At 37.5% G+C, this 16,337-nt stretch overlaps 1 long non-coding RNA gene across 1 annotated transcript; it reads left to right on the top strand.

Annotated features, from left to right (window-relative positions):
- The first annotated feature begins 3,092 nt into the window (after positions 1-3,092).
- Positions 3,093-12,761, top strand: LOC134508852 (uncharacterized). Its single transcript, XR_010069159.1, has 3 exons — positions 3,093-5,140; positions 6,205-6,375; positions 12,124-12,761. It is a non-coding gene; the product is annotated as an uncharacterized LOC134508852 (long non-coding RNA).
- The last annotated feature ends 3,576 nt before the right edge of the window (positions 12,762-16,337 follow it).

Here is a 16,337-nt window from a genome sequence, read left to right as displayed (position 1 = left end):
CAAAATCTGAGAATGAGGTGTTACGAAAATTCTAATAAACAGACCTTCCTCTCCATTCTCTCCAATAATCTTCATGACTGTTCATACAAAAGTCACAATGTGTTTTAAGTAGTCAAAGTAGTCTTCACTGTTTTTCTTGCTAAGACATGTTTTATGTTAGTCATGAAATGCTATATAACCTTTCTTTCACCTGTACTCTGGTGCAATATATAATTGCATTACTGTAAAGAAGCGTAGAATTATGCCTCTGAGAGGAGCAATTAATTTCCTTCACTCCACGTGTCCAAAGGGGAGGGTAAACTACCAGTTGTTACCTGTTTCCATCGATCTCCTTCAGAAGAAAAAGGAGTATGTCAAAAGCCTCTTCTTCCTCACTATCTGAACATCTGCGGGGCATTCTTTTCCCCATCCAACACTCTGATTATGTGAACCAAGAAAAAACATAGTTTATTCACTAATCGAATAAAGTTATTTTTCTAAAGACAGTTCTATGAAAATTAACACTGCGGCCATACATATACTTCATGTATCTGTTCCCTTTGTATCAGTCCTCTTCTGCATCATATTCTATTTTTAGTAAGAAATCAATATTATGATATCACCCTCGAATTCAATTGCATTTTGCTTATTCTCCATTTCTGTTTCAGCAGGACTTTGGCAAGTAATTATGCTGGCTAAGGCTTTTCAAACAAAAAAGGGAGTAAATTGTTTTCTGCATAAATGCACATATCTGTTTTTGTTTATCTCGATGTCAGAGTAACATTGTCATCATGGGGATAGATTTACTTGTATTTGATTATTACAAGACAATGAGACAGAGCAGAGCTGAGGAAGATGGTATTTATGACTCTCTGTGTCTGCAATATCACTCAAGTTAATAATCTATCTGGCTTTAAACAACACAAGAGAGAATCACAGGGAAAAAATGATTACCCATTCTATTCCTTACACAGATCAAATCCTGGATGTTCCTTTAGGGGTTCATATTTTAAACTGTGGCTGCATCTTCCTCTGAGGGGCTTCTATCTGACCATTCTTGAAGTGGTAGGTAAATACATAAGGTTCAAAGGGGGAGAAATGCCTGTCCTTCATTTCTGTCACCAGAAATCCTGCCTTTTAAGTCTGTGGCACCGTTTCTGGCCCTTTCCAGTACTTAAGTACATTTTTTTTTCCTGTTAATCTACAAAAAGTCAAGTCAATTGGATTGAAATTACTGAAGTCTAAGGGGCTTTCTCAGAGGGAGATTTGGCTTCATCCCTCTTACTCTGAAGTCCCTGTAGATCCCGTGCAACCTGCAGCTGGGAGAAGCTCCACTCATTGAGAAAAGCGATGCATCTTTATCCGTCAGTGGCCATAAACTGGAGTTTCAGAGGACAATTACGCACAATATACCTATTGGAGAAATTACTGAAAGATTTTGCAGTCCCACGCAGTTAATGATTAATGTATACTGAAAAACAGGAGAGAATCTATTCATATCTCTTTACATACTTTTTTACCCTAATATAATTAAGGTCATAAAAATATCAGGTTCAAAAAGAAAGCACATTTTGCACTTGGCCTTTATTTCACATTTGGCAATGAGTTGAATAGTTTAATTATATGTTGCGTAAAGGATTATAAATGGGGTTTTACATTTTTATTAGAGAGTTTTCTATTTGTGTGTTGAGAAAAGCCTGAAATACCTTCTATATCCTTATTTTATCTAGCTCTTATATATATTTCTAGTAAGTTCTGTCTGAACAGAATTAACCCAGTCTTTTCACATCACAGGGAAGCTTTTCTATCTGTCTAAGCTCTTCTCAAAAGTAGAGTGCCTGTTGTGTCTCTTGGAAGCATTGTCCCAGGACAAGAGAGCCTATAAAGTTCCTTTTCCTTTTTCACATTTCACTTCGGCAAATGTGAAATTTTCACCTGAGAAAGTAATTTAGTTATTGCTTCTAGTCTCAATCTTCAGAAGAGTGTTATCAGTAACTAGTTCGATAAGCAGCTCTTCTCTCTCCTTGAACTACCTTACTCAATGCATATATAGTTTGGAACAAACTCCTGTATAGTATTTTGTTTCTCTTGCATCCATTTTTCTGATGGTTAGATAAAGATTTCAAGCTTTTTCAATAAGTAATAGCATTGTCCATATTACTTATCGTGAGTGCAGACAGAAATTAATAATCAGTATTTAAATTAAAAAGTCTAAAGAAATTTCCTGGATAAAGAACAGTGGAAATTGGTTAGAATAAATGTCATTACTAAGAGATGTGGGTTTGATTTCCCAGCTGCTGTAAATCAGGATAGTTTAATCAAAATGTAATTATCAATAGCCATAAATTATAACAAAAACTGAGAACCTAGTAAGACTCAAAGACATTTGTGACAGATAAAATAGAATATCCTCTGTCACATGAGCACAGACAAAAATTAACTCTGGTTTCCATCACACTTGGTCACCAAGTGTAGGTTAAAGATTTTGACTGCTGTTAATAATGCTCCATTATTCCATGTTTTTAAGGTAGTTCAATGGAAGAAAGAAAGTGGGCTGAAAAATTTTCAGTTGAAATGAAATTGTTTCTTGGTTACTCTGAACCACAATAATAGTTGCACCTTTTTCACCTAATAAAAGATGTCCCACCTTTCTTAATCAGATGCAAATGAGGGTGATATTATCAGATGCAAGAAACTGGATGCAAATGTGTCATTCCTTTAATATACAGGCATTATGGAAATACAGACATCCAAGACTGTGAAAATAACTGCAAACTGAGACAATGCTGGAATATCTGCTCCGCTGCATGATGACTGTAATCCTGCACCCACCAATCTTCATCCACAGGATCACTGCTGTTGGGGCTACATTCCTGACTTTGGGTATCTGCCAGTTTTTGCTGTAATGGTTATCATGTCATTCTGATCAGCCTTTAACAAATGCTTTCTCTATAATAGTTGTTACCTATTCCATATAGCAGTTCCATTTGCCTGCTGTATTGGGGTCATTGTAATGAAAACCACCTTTAGAGTTCTGGTATGTACATGTCACTTTTTTCTAACTCCTTTTTCCATTTTTTATTTGTCTTCTGTTGAGGTTCACTGAAGATGGATCTTTATCATCTTCTTTCTTCTATGGCTATACTAGGATCCTGGTTTTCTTCATACCTGAGGTGGATATTCCAATTCTTCATAGGATGATGTTCACAGAATGGACACGGGATGAAGACAGTCCTAAGTCTCATGCATCAGGAAAGTCCCCACTGATTTTAATGAAGTTCTGCAATCATAAGGGCTACAGGTTTACCAAGTATATATGGACAGCTTCACAATACCAACAAAATTAACAAAATTCACAATACCAAACAATTAACAAAATTTTTCTTTAAAACTACATGAAAATAACGACTCTGGCAAGCAAAAATCCACCCATAAATGGTCTCTTGGAACAAGAGCCTTTGTTCAGACAAAAAATTTTTTCCAACTTGAATTCATTTCAGCCAGAGAAAGTTGAGAGTGCAGGTTTTGCAAAGTATTTTAAGAACATATGCCATGCTTAGCAAACATATAGGTCTGTTTGAAAGGGTATGTCCCACTGACATATATGGGCAAGTCAACTACCCCACAAATATTCAGAATTTGGGGGAAACAACAGATGAATCTCTGGCTATGTTAAAAGCAATTTTTTTTTTTTTTTTTGTGTATTGAAGTTCTTTCCATTGTCTTCAGTGAGGATAGGCTTTCTTTCAACAATTAATTTTCATGTTTATCATATCTTGGAACAGATTCTCTTTTATTTTCCCAGAACATCAAAATCCCCACTTCAAAAATGTTTAACAAAAATTAGTGTTAATGGCTAATATTTACAGCAAATCACACATTTGACTAAAACTAAAAGAAGATGAAACCCAATAGTTATCCTAATTCAAATAATGATGCTTCTGTTAATGTATTGTTGATTGTTCATTTCCTAAACGGTAGAAAGGTGTCAAGGGAAAGTATAGATTCAGTATTTGTCTCTCTAATTCTCTCTTGATTAAAACTATTTTACTTTCTCTAAATAAATAAATATCCATTAGTCCCCGGGGAGAATGATTCAGTGGTTGCGTGCATACAGCCATAAGATCTCTATCACTGTGACAAATTAATTGTTTATACAAAGCAGCACAGCTCTAACAAGCTGCTGAATATCTCCACCACAAGATGAAAAGTGCCTTACTTCAGCATATCCAGTAGCCTCATGGCCAGCATGCCTTCTGGGCATGGAGAAGACCTAAATTCAAGTCTCTCCCACAAATCAAACAGAGTTTGGAGGACTTCAGTACACATGTTCAAGACCTTAGGGATGTATCCTAATGATCCAGCTGTCACTTATGAGAAGATATCTCTCAGTTTCAGGCCTTTTCTGAGGAAAAGTAATTTAATCTAAATAGTACTGTCCTTTCTACAGACATTAGTCCTAAATTTGTGCATGTATCCTGGAACAAAATTACTCTTGGCGTCAATATTTTTTCCTCCAATGTCTCATTCTTTAGTCTTGGTGTCTGGGAGAGTTTACTGAAGACTGGAGTTAGACTGTAATGGAAATCCAACTCCTTTAAATTGTAACCCTAACAAGTTCTAGCCTAACAGCAAAGCAGGTTTTCAATCTGAAAAAAATCAGTAGTTTCACAGATAATAGCTAAAAGCAGTAGCCATGGGTAATAACTGTTATTTTGATAGCCATGGATCTCATACAACTTTATGGCCTTTTATTTTACTATCAAGCAGTGTAACATCTTTCAAGGCCAGATTCCTAGTTGCTGAACTCAGATTGGAGGTATCTTTTTAGGCTCTGGATTAATCAGTCAATTGTATTTTTGCATCAGGAGGGAGTTTTCCCAAAAATCTAGAATAATCCAGGCTAGACACATATTTCCTACTTGGCAGCCTCAGATTTGGTTGCATATTTGGTACTTCAACATCTCTCTCTGAATTTGTCACAGTAACAGCCTGGTTACAAAGGCCAAGGATGAGCACTTGTCTCCACATCTATGATTTTAGACTGGCAAACTGTGAGTTGTCTGAGAGACCAGAAGCTTTGGATACCTGCAGGCTGGATCTTCTTCTTTCACAACAGGATCCTTAATTGGACCAAATGGCTAATACTCCCTAAGTGCAGGTATGTGGTCATAGCTCTTTATCTGTGCACTGGATACTAACTGTACCTGGATACGGATTTTTCAAAAAATCAAGCTGCAGCCCATCGCTTGTCCTATAAATTCTCAGTCCCAAAAGCTGCAGCCCATAGCTTGTCCTATAAATTCTCAGTCCCAAAAATGAATTCCTAAGAGCAAGTCTCTAGCGGCTTTCAGCCATAGGTAGCCTAAGAGTGACCCAGCATTTGCTTCTTTCCTATGCACCAGATTTACTCCAGTATAATTCAATGCACTTTCTCCTAGATTACAACAAGGTGATGAAAACCAAGCTCGCAGCATGCTGCAGAGATCTAAGGCATTTCTATACGTGATTCAGCAGTTGCAAACCTGCAGCTGAGATAGTGTTTCCATTTACATTTAGCCCCCACTTTTCCAATTACAAATGTCAGACCAATGATCTGGTACTGGAATAAATCAGAAATAATTCAATTAGAACCACATTGGTTTAAAATTGAAAAAAGTGAAAGCAAAATCAGCTGTATGATCATCTGCATGCTATTCTGACATCCATCTAGGATTCTGTCACGAAGTTGTCGTCTACAAACGTTTTTGATAGTACAACCCCAATATATGTTTGTTTGTGTTTTATTTATTTATTTATTTATAAATTATACACGTTATATATGTACATTCTAAAATGCACATAAAAACAGAAATGAAAAAAGTGTAAGATTAAGATGAAATAAAGACATTTTAAAATATTCTTTTATTTTATTTATCAGTGAAACAAAAAATATTTTCTTTCCATACCCGAACAGATTGTCTAGTGCATCCCCTGGGGTGCGCACACCCCACTTTGAGGACCACTGTTTAGATTAAAGTTCTTTCATTGCTGTTTCTTTTCCTAAAAAAAGACCATCCCCATGTAATTTACAAATCACTGTCAATGACAACGGTGTTCTGCATTGATGGTTTAACTGGCAGGAAGCATTCAGCAGTTTAAAATGTACAACTACAATGTGGCAAGCCCTGCCAGCTCTGCCATCATAGTTTCTATAGCTGACTAAATGTCTTATTTGTTGCCCAGGACCACAATGTTGAGATATTTTTTTCTGCGAAGACATCATCTGACAAACAATTGCCAACACACAATTGCATATGAAGATGTAGATACCACTTGAGATGAACTATCTGGAAAAGTCGGAGAAAGGAAACAAAAAAAGGACTTAGAAGCATGAAAATAAAAGAAATCTCATAGGTAAGAGTATGAAACTTGTACATAAAATCCTGGTTCCCCCAAAATTCAAAGTTCCCATCCACTTAGACCACGTGAAAATTCTGCACCAAATACAGATGTGGGCAGATCTCCTAGTCAGAGCCAGGCAAGATTTCAAACATGTATACTGTAAGTCAGATCAATGCATATATTTAGAAAGATAAAATATATTTCACTTGCTGGAAAGAAACTGGGTTGGTGGAATGTATTCAGTAACTAGCTGGAAGAAAAAAAAAATCCATCTTTTGAAATTAAATGAAACTGTGCTTAAATGTATTTTAGCTGGCAATCAGAAACTGCCAGTCTGACTGATTTTTAAATGTAACTCAGCTGCAAGAAGGCAATCCAAATTTTGAGAATTCCATTCAGGAGTCAGCTAATAGGTACGAAAAAGAGCAAAGCAGCAGCAAAAGCTATACCAGTTCTTATCAAAAAGAGATAAGGTGCAGATTAAAGTGGACTTGTAAATGTTCTGCTTTTGGCATGTCTTTTTGTGAAGAGTTTAAACCCCACAATTACAGTAGCAAGGCACATCCTTTAACTTCTAGTGATTCCAGGGACCTTAGTGAGGCTATCTGTATGCTTAGAGATAACTCCTGATTCAGCAAAATACTTGAAAAAATGTTGAAACTAGCAGGCATTTACATTCTTCAGTGCTCCTGATTGAAATCACATAGCTGCATGTTTGCTTTAGGACACGGGTCAGTACTCTTTACTTATTTCAGTGGTGTTTCTGCTTCAGGGAAGCAGATAAATCTGTCAAATCTCTAAATCAGATCAACACATTAAATGGTAATATGGACACAAGAGGGAATTACTAAAGCACACAGTCTTAAATCATGGGTAGGTGGGAATGCCCTTTACATATATGTGTACAAGCAGTGGTCAGAATGAACCAGCATGTGATGGTACTCCAGACAGGTATCTAAATTTTTCTCTCAGCCACCTGTGATTAGGAATCAATAGGTAAAATGTAAGAAGCCTTCTAGTATGTAATGCATAATCCTCAGCAGTTCTAGGATGAAACCACTCAATTTTGAGCCTGGCAAATAGCATTTTATAAGCTTCCTATAAAGCTTGCTGCCTCTCAGTCGTCATTCCAGTTCAGGTTAGCAATCCTAAAATTAAAACAGATCTCAGCTGCTACCCGGGCTGCAGTGAGGTATAAAGAATAGCCAGAAATGCTGCCAGTACCCTCATGCTCACCTGAAAACACCGAAAGGGGTTGAAATTGATGTGAGAAATTTCACATACTGCTTCAGTTTTAACAGAAGGGATCCAAGCAATGCAGTACCCATGAAATACATTCAATAGCTCTAAACATTAAATTAGCTCATTTTATATCATATTCTCCAGGGACCTTTGCTTGTTTGGGACTTGGGGGGGATTTTTCTGGTGATGAAGTTACAAATATATTTGTAAGTAATGCATATGGGACCAGGGGAATTTAGGTTAGTAAATGTTGAAAGAGGAACATAACCAACATAGCAGACCTCAGGAAGTCAATTGTGCAAAGACAATAGAAAGAACAAGAACAGTTTTCACATTGTAGTAGAAACAATTTGTCAGCACTTGAAAGAAACAAGTCAGTGTCCCGGCTGACTCAAGCTGCTAAACGTCGTCATTTAGCTGGGAAACTGCAAAATGTTCCTCATATACACAGGGTGGAAATGCTGAAAAAAATGAATGAACAGACAAATAGCAGCTATTATAATATGAATCTCTTATGCAAAGAAGTCTTTGTAGCATAACAGAACAAAGTTGGGGAGAACTCTGCCACTAAATTATGGGTAGCTCAACTTTTAATACCCTGGTCAAGGTTTTATGTTATATGCTTTTTATAGCTAGAGTTGAAAGAAGTACAATAAAAATTATTGGCTGGAATGAATATAAACCACCATCAAAGAGAGTGGTAGTTTAAAGAACAATCCTTCCTTTAAAGGGAAATGATGGAATGACTCTATCTAGGTTATAACGGTCATATAGTACATATGCAAGCATTGGAGCTTGTGAGGGAAAAGCAGAAAAATCACAGCCATTTAGCAATCTCTCATCCAGAAACTCCTCATTTCTCATTCCCACATTTCTCATTCCCACAGGCATAGGGGTCAAACACTGTAGAGTCTGGCTATGTGGAAGGACCAAGGGACAGCAAGCTTACATGTATGTGTGCTCTTCAGGATCATCTTCCCTCAGCAAGCCAGACTTCCTTTGGTAAATGGCCAGAAATTGGACAGAAATATGTCTGATCATTTTTAGCTACATGTTTCCACTATTTATCACTCTGAGATATGGGGTCACAATTGATATAAAGTAAACCACACATTTTTGTAGATGCTGCATATTTATGGGCTGGGAATTTCATGGACATCAGGGGAAAAAGAATTGGCTAACACCGAGTGCCTTTGAAAATGTTTCCCTAATGGAAAGAGAGCAGTAATGGAACAAGGACAAGTTTTAATATATTTAATTAATGCTTCAATTATTATTTTCTATTAATAATTTAAACAGTTTGGGGACCATCAGCCATTGACAGCACCCAGTTCGGTAACCATATACAGCAAAGAGCAAGGCAGGCAGCTCAAACTGTCTGTTCTAGTCCATTAAATGGGAATGCTCTTGGTCCCTGAAGTGAAATGCGTGAAAAGGCCCACAGCTACGCTAACAAACTCTCTTAGCACCCAGAAGATGGTAGTTGCATGCAATATGTCTTTTAGCAACAGTCCCAGAGAAGGCACAGGGATTGACTGGAAGTTGCAAATGACCAGAGCTGAAGGCATCGCAGGGAAAGCTCGCGCAGTACAAGGGGACACGTTTTGGTGCATGAGCACATTTGGGCTGCTGCTCAGCAACCTGGGAAGCTGTAAACTGCAGTGGTAGATGTAGTTGCAGAATTCAGGTGTATTGTTGCACTTTATAATTTGATGTCTGATCTCAGACACACACAAACACTTATGTGCAAATCTGAACAGTTAAAATTGCACACTTCAAGAATATGCTGTGATAAACTGCCTGACTCTAAAAGAGGAAGGACTGATCCTTTATCTAAACAGATACAAATTTCATATAATTTTGAATTTTGTTAACCCACTTCACTTCCACACCCAGATTTTCTTCTGTTCATTTTGTTTGACATTGGCACTGAACTAGGCTGCAGTTACTAGCCTTTGGCATAGAACTGCTGAAGTGTGATATTGCTGAAATTAGCAATAACCATAAAATGAGAAAATGTGCAATAGCTGGTTATGTAGGACCCTCAGCTAGTGAAAGGGCAGCTTTGGCAGTAGTAAAGAAAGAATTTTTCCATGGATTGATAAAAGTAAGACCCAAAGGAATTTCTGATCATTCAGCCTGGTCTTTTACATGGCACGGACCATTTTATTTCTGTCAGTTACCCCTATACTTATCCAAATAATTTATTATCCAATTTTGATTTGAAGGTATTTGGTCATTAAAAAAAATACTTTGATAGTTTGTTCCAATATTTCACACCTTCATTGGTAAAGCCCGTGCTTAACATCCAGTTTGAATTAGTCTCTATACAGCTTCCAGACTTAATTTACAGCAATTGCACTTCTTAGGGTTTTTTTTCTTTACAGAGAAGAGAGTTTTTAGCTGTAGGATATCTCAAATAAAAAACTGAAAGAATTGTAGTAAATTTCAGAGTCATCATCTCTCTCAGGTTGGAAAAACTCTTTAAAAGTTTTTTGGTACATTTTTTCACTATACTTCTTCATTTAAGAGTCACATTTACTAGCAGTTTTGGAGGTATTTCTACATCTGTTCATAAGCACTCAGCTGCTTTCCCTGATTCATTGAATACTAAAGCACTCACTCATTTTGAAAATAAAAACATTCAAAATCATTTTTTCTTTTCAAGGAAAATTGACACCTAGTATATTTTCAACCTTAACAAAGCCTCTTCCGGTCTGTGATGCTATCATCACTTGTAAATTTTATTCACACTCTCTGGGTATAATAAATGCATATTTAATACACAGCACTTTTTCAAATATTTTTAAAAAATCTGTAATGTTCAGTAATTCAGTTATGCTGTTTCCACTGCAAAGCAGAGGCTTTTGGGTCATCTGCAGAGAGCTGGCCATTTGAGATAATTCAAGAACTGGTAAGCTCAGGGCAAAGCTGAGGATTTGGCTGCAGTCAGACTTGGTAGAATGTTACAATGACTCTTTTATTCCTGTGCTGGTTTTAGCTGTCATATATGGTTTTGCCCCCACCTACCAGATTAAACCGTTTTTTTTTGTCCAGAAGACCTTCTTTATTTATTGTGTGTGGTTATATGCACATTTCCCTAAGCGACAAAGCTAACCCAAGTGACCCCTGTCTCTGACTACTCATTCCTACGTCACAACACAAGGCATCGCTCCTCAGCTGGTTTTACACAGCTTACTGGAGTCCCACTGCAAACTAAACGACTGAATCACTGAGATCACCCAGTCTAATAAAGAATAAACAAGCAACAACGTTTTGTGGGACGCTTCCTTCCCATGGCCCAGGGTGCAGCACAGCTCATGCATTTTGGCACTGCCAAAAGTGAGGTGATGACAAACTACAATGTAGAAATAAGAACATGCATCCACAAGCAAGCGAAGGGAAATGTTTTATACCATCTGGGATATACTTGGGAAAATACCTGCAACTATGCCATCAGTCTGTATTTCCAAGAAACACCGAGTCTGGCTTTAGGGCTTCCAGTACCAGATCAAAATCACTGCATTAATGTGACACAAAAGCACTGATCCATCTCAAATTCGTTGCAACTTGAGATGTTTTCACACATGCCTTGATGAGCTGACTTTGTACCATGAGAGAATTATCATCTGAACTCCTGCATCTGGATTTTGTCATAAAACCAGCCATGAATTCCACAGTATGCTCCAGCTAAAGAAACATAAATACATCTATAGACTGCATGCTTGATTTGGATCAATTTCTTATAAATGAGTGATTCAATAATATGTTAATTTGCTGTTGATGACTGTGAAACTATGGCCTCACTCTGGAGTGAGACAGTTCAAAACGACAGCCATGAAAGATGTGTCAATGGTACAAATAACTCACAATTTTTCTAACTCTGTTATCTGATGTGAATTTCTAGCAAAAGCTGGAAAAAGCTCCCAGTATACACAGTTTAGTACTGCAGGGTGGTGGTTGAGTCAAATATGACCTCTTCTCCTAATACACATACACACTTCCAATATCCACTCCTTTGCCTCCTCAAGTACAGATTGGGTGTAATAGACTGGAACCTTTCTTTGAGTTAGGGATTGTGTAAGCAGGACAAAGTTCTGCTCCACTCTTTTACACTCTCTTAGCACTAACTTAAATTCTAGCGCTAGTTCTTTGTGTCCTGTGATAAAGAATTCTGTATTCTTTTTCTGATAACTATTGTTCACATTATTCATGTAAGTGGAGTGTCGCACAGTGATTGAAGGAAGGTTTCCAGCCACACAGCTTTCCTGGTCTTAAATCACTCTATTCACAGCCCTCACAGGAAGACCGGACCAAGGATGCTACTAATCCAATGACTTACAATAAAGAAAGTACATAAGATTCCACCAGTATCTCATCCCTTCATCCCAGAAAACAACAACAAAACAACAATTAGAAATATTAAACGGATAGCTCCATTCACATTTATTATCATGAAAAGCTCCACAGTCACACCTCATGAAACACTGCTGCAGACTGTACTCCCCTATTTTACAGCAGACAACAGATGGCCAGACGTGCCCGACTCTCCACTGACGAATTTCCAAAAAACTAACACAGCTCGGCCTGAGGAGCACTTTTGTCTTGACTTCTTTTGAAGTCAACAGCCTGCAATACCAAACACAGCTGGGGAAAAGTTCACAGTCCACTTCAGGAGTCCTTTTCCACACAGGAAAACCACAAAGGAAAAGCAGGTATCTGGAATATCTTGTTTTGCTGTGACGAAATTGTTCTCTATATGTAAAAACTGGTGTTGCCAGCTTAGACAGTCTGATAGTGTCTTTATGGATCTTCTCCCTAGCGCTAACCATATGGCCTGTTGTGTACAATATGACATTAGCTGTTCTTTTAAATTTGCTTTTTTACTGCAGTTCTGTAATAATGTACTCTATCGGTTCTGTTCACGTTCCATCATGTTTCATTATTATCTCCCCTCAGAGTGCTCAGTTCTGTGAATTTTCCTCGTATATCTTATATGCGATTATGCTTGACTGCTTGTTCCTAAATAGCTCCGAATTGCATCGGTTGCTCAATTAATTATGAAAATCTTACTCATGTATTCCTCAGAAAACACGTACACTTCCTCACTTTGTGTGTTTTGGTGAGGCGAATGCCAGTGTCACTCAATTCTGCGAAGATCAGTGAATGCTTATTAAAATATTTTCCCCTAGTGTCTGTACACTCGTGCTACGAATTTAAAGAAAAAGCTAACCTTTAAAAATAGAACATATACAAAGGGAATATTATTTGCCTGTGTTTTATGGATGTGATTCACAAATGGAATGCTCTTTAGAGTTTGGACTCTATTATAGTAACACACTGAATTCCAATCTCCTGTCTTTCCTCCAAAGCATTTTAAACTTGTTGTAGTCCAGTGGTATCTGAAGACTTTCTCAATATGGTCTTTATTTCACCTTCCAGGCCATTAATGAAATTCTTGAACAGAAGCATGCCCTAGACAGACTTATGCAGTAGTCCTGAAATGACCTCTCAGACTGAGAGGACACCATTGAGAATCACATTGTGTTTCCCCACTGGATGACTACTTTATTTCATCTGGACCATATTTCCGTAGTTTGCAAAAGAGAATGTCATGCAGGACAGTGACAAAAGTCTTACTGAAGCCAGTATATCATATAACCTGCTTCTCCCTCATTTGCTAGACTGGTTCTCCTACTAGAAAAGGAAATTACATTAGCTTCCGCTATATAATCTTGACAAATCTACACTGGATACTTTAATCAGCATTGTTATCCCACAGATGCTCACAAAATTGATTGTTCTAGCACTTTAGCCGATACTGATATTAGGTTGACACACATATAATTCTCCAAGTCCTTCTCTGCTCTTTTTCAAGGTATATGTCATATTTGCCTTGTCCTTTCCAGGTTCAAAGTGATAATCTCCATTGATTCCAAGGTTGCTCAGGATTTCTTCAACAAACCAGAGTTTCACCAGCCCTTGCAACCTGTAGTCATACAGCATATACAAATACTTTATTTTCCTTTGTGTTATGGTCTGTTTACCCTTGTAAAGAAAAGTTCATTAACAAAGCGCTAATAAATGGCTCTTTGAGAGAAAGTTTCATCCTTTTCTGCACCTATGATTATCTGAACACTGCTCCCCTTTACAGAATAAGCCTATCTGTTCCTTTCTGTTACAGAAGAATGCCTGTTTCTTGGTGTTTTCTTGTGTCATTTACTTTCAAGGTTAGTCTTATTAATTTTGTTGTTATATACCTGTGCTTGTTTGCTCATTAAATAACAGCAGATGCAGCCATATTTCTCCCTTTTTGTGTTACCCTTTTTTTTTTCTCCACAGCTTGTCAGTTTGCCACTCTGATTTCAATAAAGATTCTTTCGCTAATTACGTTCTTTCACATATTCCTTTTTAACACCTGCCTTTGTACTCTTACTTCTGCATGCATGGTTATGACTACTGAATATGCAAATCTAAACAGTTTCTATGTGTTATTTCGTAATTTCTGTTCCTTAAGGAATTTTCATTTTCTTCAATAGTATTTTCATTCCCATTAGTTTTCTGATATAACGGATTAGCAAACACTTCCTACTAGTTTTTTTTTCTAATTATCTATTAGTTCCTCCTAAATAAGACTCAAGCCACCACTTCAGAATAGTATGAGATTCATTCAGGATCATGTGTTGGAAGAAAAAAAATTAAGAAATCAAATGATATTATCCCGTATCTCAAGCCAGCCAAAAGGTAATAGATCTGTAGTCTGTGGGTTACTTATGCATTATGCTAGAAATTAGGTGAAGAATTCCATGACTGATAGGTAAGATGCTCTGGTATAGTGTCTGACATAGGCAATTATTTCTCTTGTCCATCTGCTTGCATTTGTGTGAGGCTTAATTTGGTAGGCTCAGTAACAACTGAGCTGCTTCATGAGTGATCAGCTGGATTTGCTTCAGAGGCATCGGTGCTGTCAAGGGGCTGGGCAGTAAGGTTAGGGCAGTAAGCTTTCTGGTTTTGGTCTGACAACACACATCTCACTATGCCCAGGATAAGCCAACTGCGGCAATTTGCCCAGGACTACTACAAGTTTCAATTATATGGAGCCATTAGATTAGGACTTTTGTAACCAGTGTATTTGCTGAAAAATCCATATATGTCTATATATGTATGTCTTCTGCAAGACTAATTTGAACATCAGCAGCACCCAAGTTTTACCTCACCTCCAAGATAGGCCAGTTGGTGAAAGCTTAAAACACTGTTTGCTTCTCTCTAAGGACTTCTGGGTCCTTCTGCTAATGCTGAAAGGATGAACACAAGCTTCTATACCTTTACGTTTTGTCTCTATGCTACCTAAATCATATATGCCCCGTGTAACAGGGAAGAATGGACAAACTTGTGCTCAAATATTACAAAGGTAAACATAGAATCTTAACTACCTCATACACATAAGTCTGTACTATAAAAAACCTGTTTCTCCTCTTGTAGATGTTTTTCTCCTTTATTACCTGTAAAATTCTCTACTTTACAATAATACATAGCAAATGCTAAAATGCTGCCAAGATCAGATGACAGTATTTTATGTTCCTTTTGCTTTGATGCATACCACATCATGCAGGGTAATAGACAATTACTCTTTTAAGGACCGAATCTTCATGTTAAATGTAACAATAAAGAATAAGATTCTACTTCTTAAATGTGAATAAAAAAATGACACTCAGAGTTTGTAATTTCTGTCTGCCTAAACGCTGTCAATCACTCCTGCTATGCAACACTTAAAGGCTGTCAGCAGTATCTTCTAGAGGCATCTAATCTTTTAGAAGTCTCCCTGCAGTATTACTGATTATAAAAATAATATACAGCTGCATGTCATGCATCACATGGGGGGAAGTGTGTATTCTTTAAAATAGATTTATTCAGCCATTGTGCAATAGTTTATGCAATGGAAATCATGTTCAGTGATGAATCACTTTCTACTGGAACGATCTGTACATGCATGAAATCACTAAAATAATAAAATAATTAGTCAAGTTTGAAACTTAAGGCAAATAAGCCTATTAGATACAACACCAAAGATTTATTTGTCTTCTTGTTTCCCCATATTTTTCTGACTCAACAGGCAGGTACAGCTTCTCAGAACTGTAATAGACTTTATACAGCCAGAGACACAGTAAACACAGAGTCTGGCACGCCACATAAAAATAAAAATTTCTTTCCATTAGTGATCCTCAAGTTTGTTAGAAATCATTTCCATTTATAGGGGAGGAGAAACCCCTTCCACTGCTCCTCTTCCCTTCTCAGTAGGTCTGTACCATATGCAGTGTGTTGTCCTTCAATCCAGGGCAGCCATTCTGTTTCTGTGGGCAGGATACAAGGACCATTCTGATGCCGCAGCTGGATTGCGGTTCCTTCAGGACTGTTGGACCTAAATGTTTGACAGGACTCATTCAACACAAGTCTCCACTTTTGTTACGAGCATTTTCCCAGAGCCTATTCCCATGTGCCCAGACAAGGCAAATGGCAGTACAGTGTGTTGTCAGTAGCTTTGGCCTGCGGGAGGAATCCTTCCCCTGGTCATTAGCATTTGTCAGGTGTAAATTCAGAAGGAATCTGCAGCTCCAGCATATCTTTACGAGACAGTCTGAGTATGAATTTTACAAGTCATAGACACGCCTGTTGAACAGCTGTTTTTTTCTTCCAATACCCAAGAGTGTGTCTGGGGATTTTAGGTGGGTTAA

The sequence above is a fragment of the Chroicocephalus ridibundus genome, chromosome Z, assembly GCF_963924245.1.
Source record: "Chroicocephalus ridibundus chromosome Z, bChrRid1.1, whole genome shotgun sequence".
NCBI classification, from domain to species: Eukaryota; Metazoa; Chordata; class Aves; order Charadriiformes; family Laridae; genus Chroicocephalus; species Chroicocephalus ridibundus.
The sequence above is the reverse complement of the archived record's forward strand: the minus strand, read 5'-3'. Positions and strand labels throughout refer to the sequence as shown.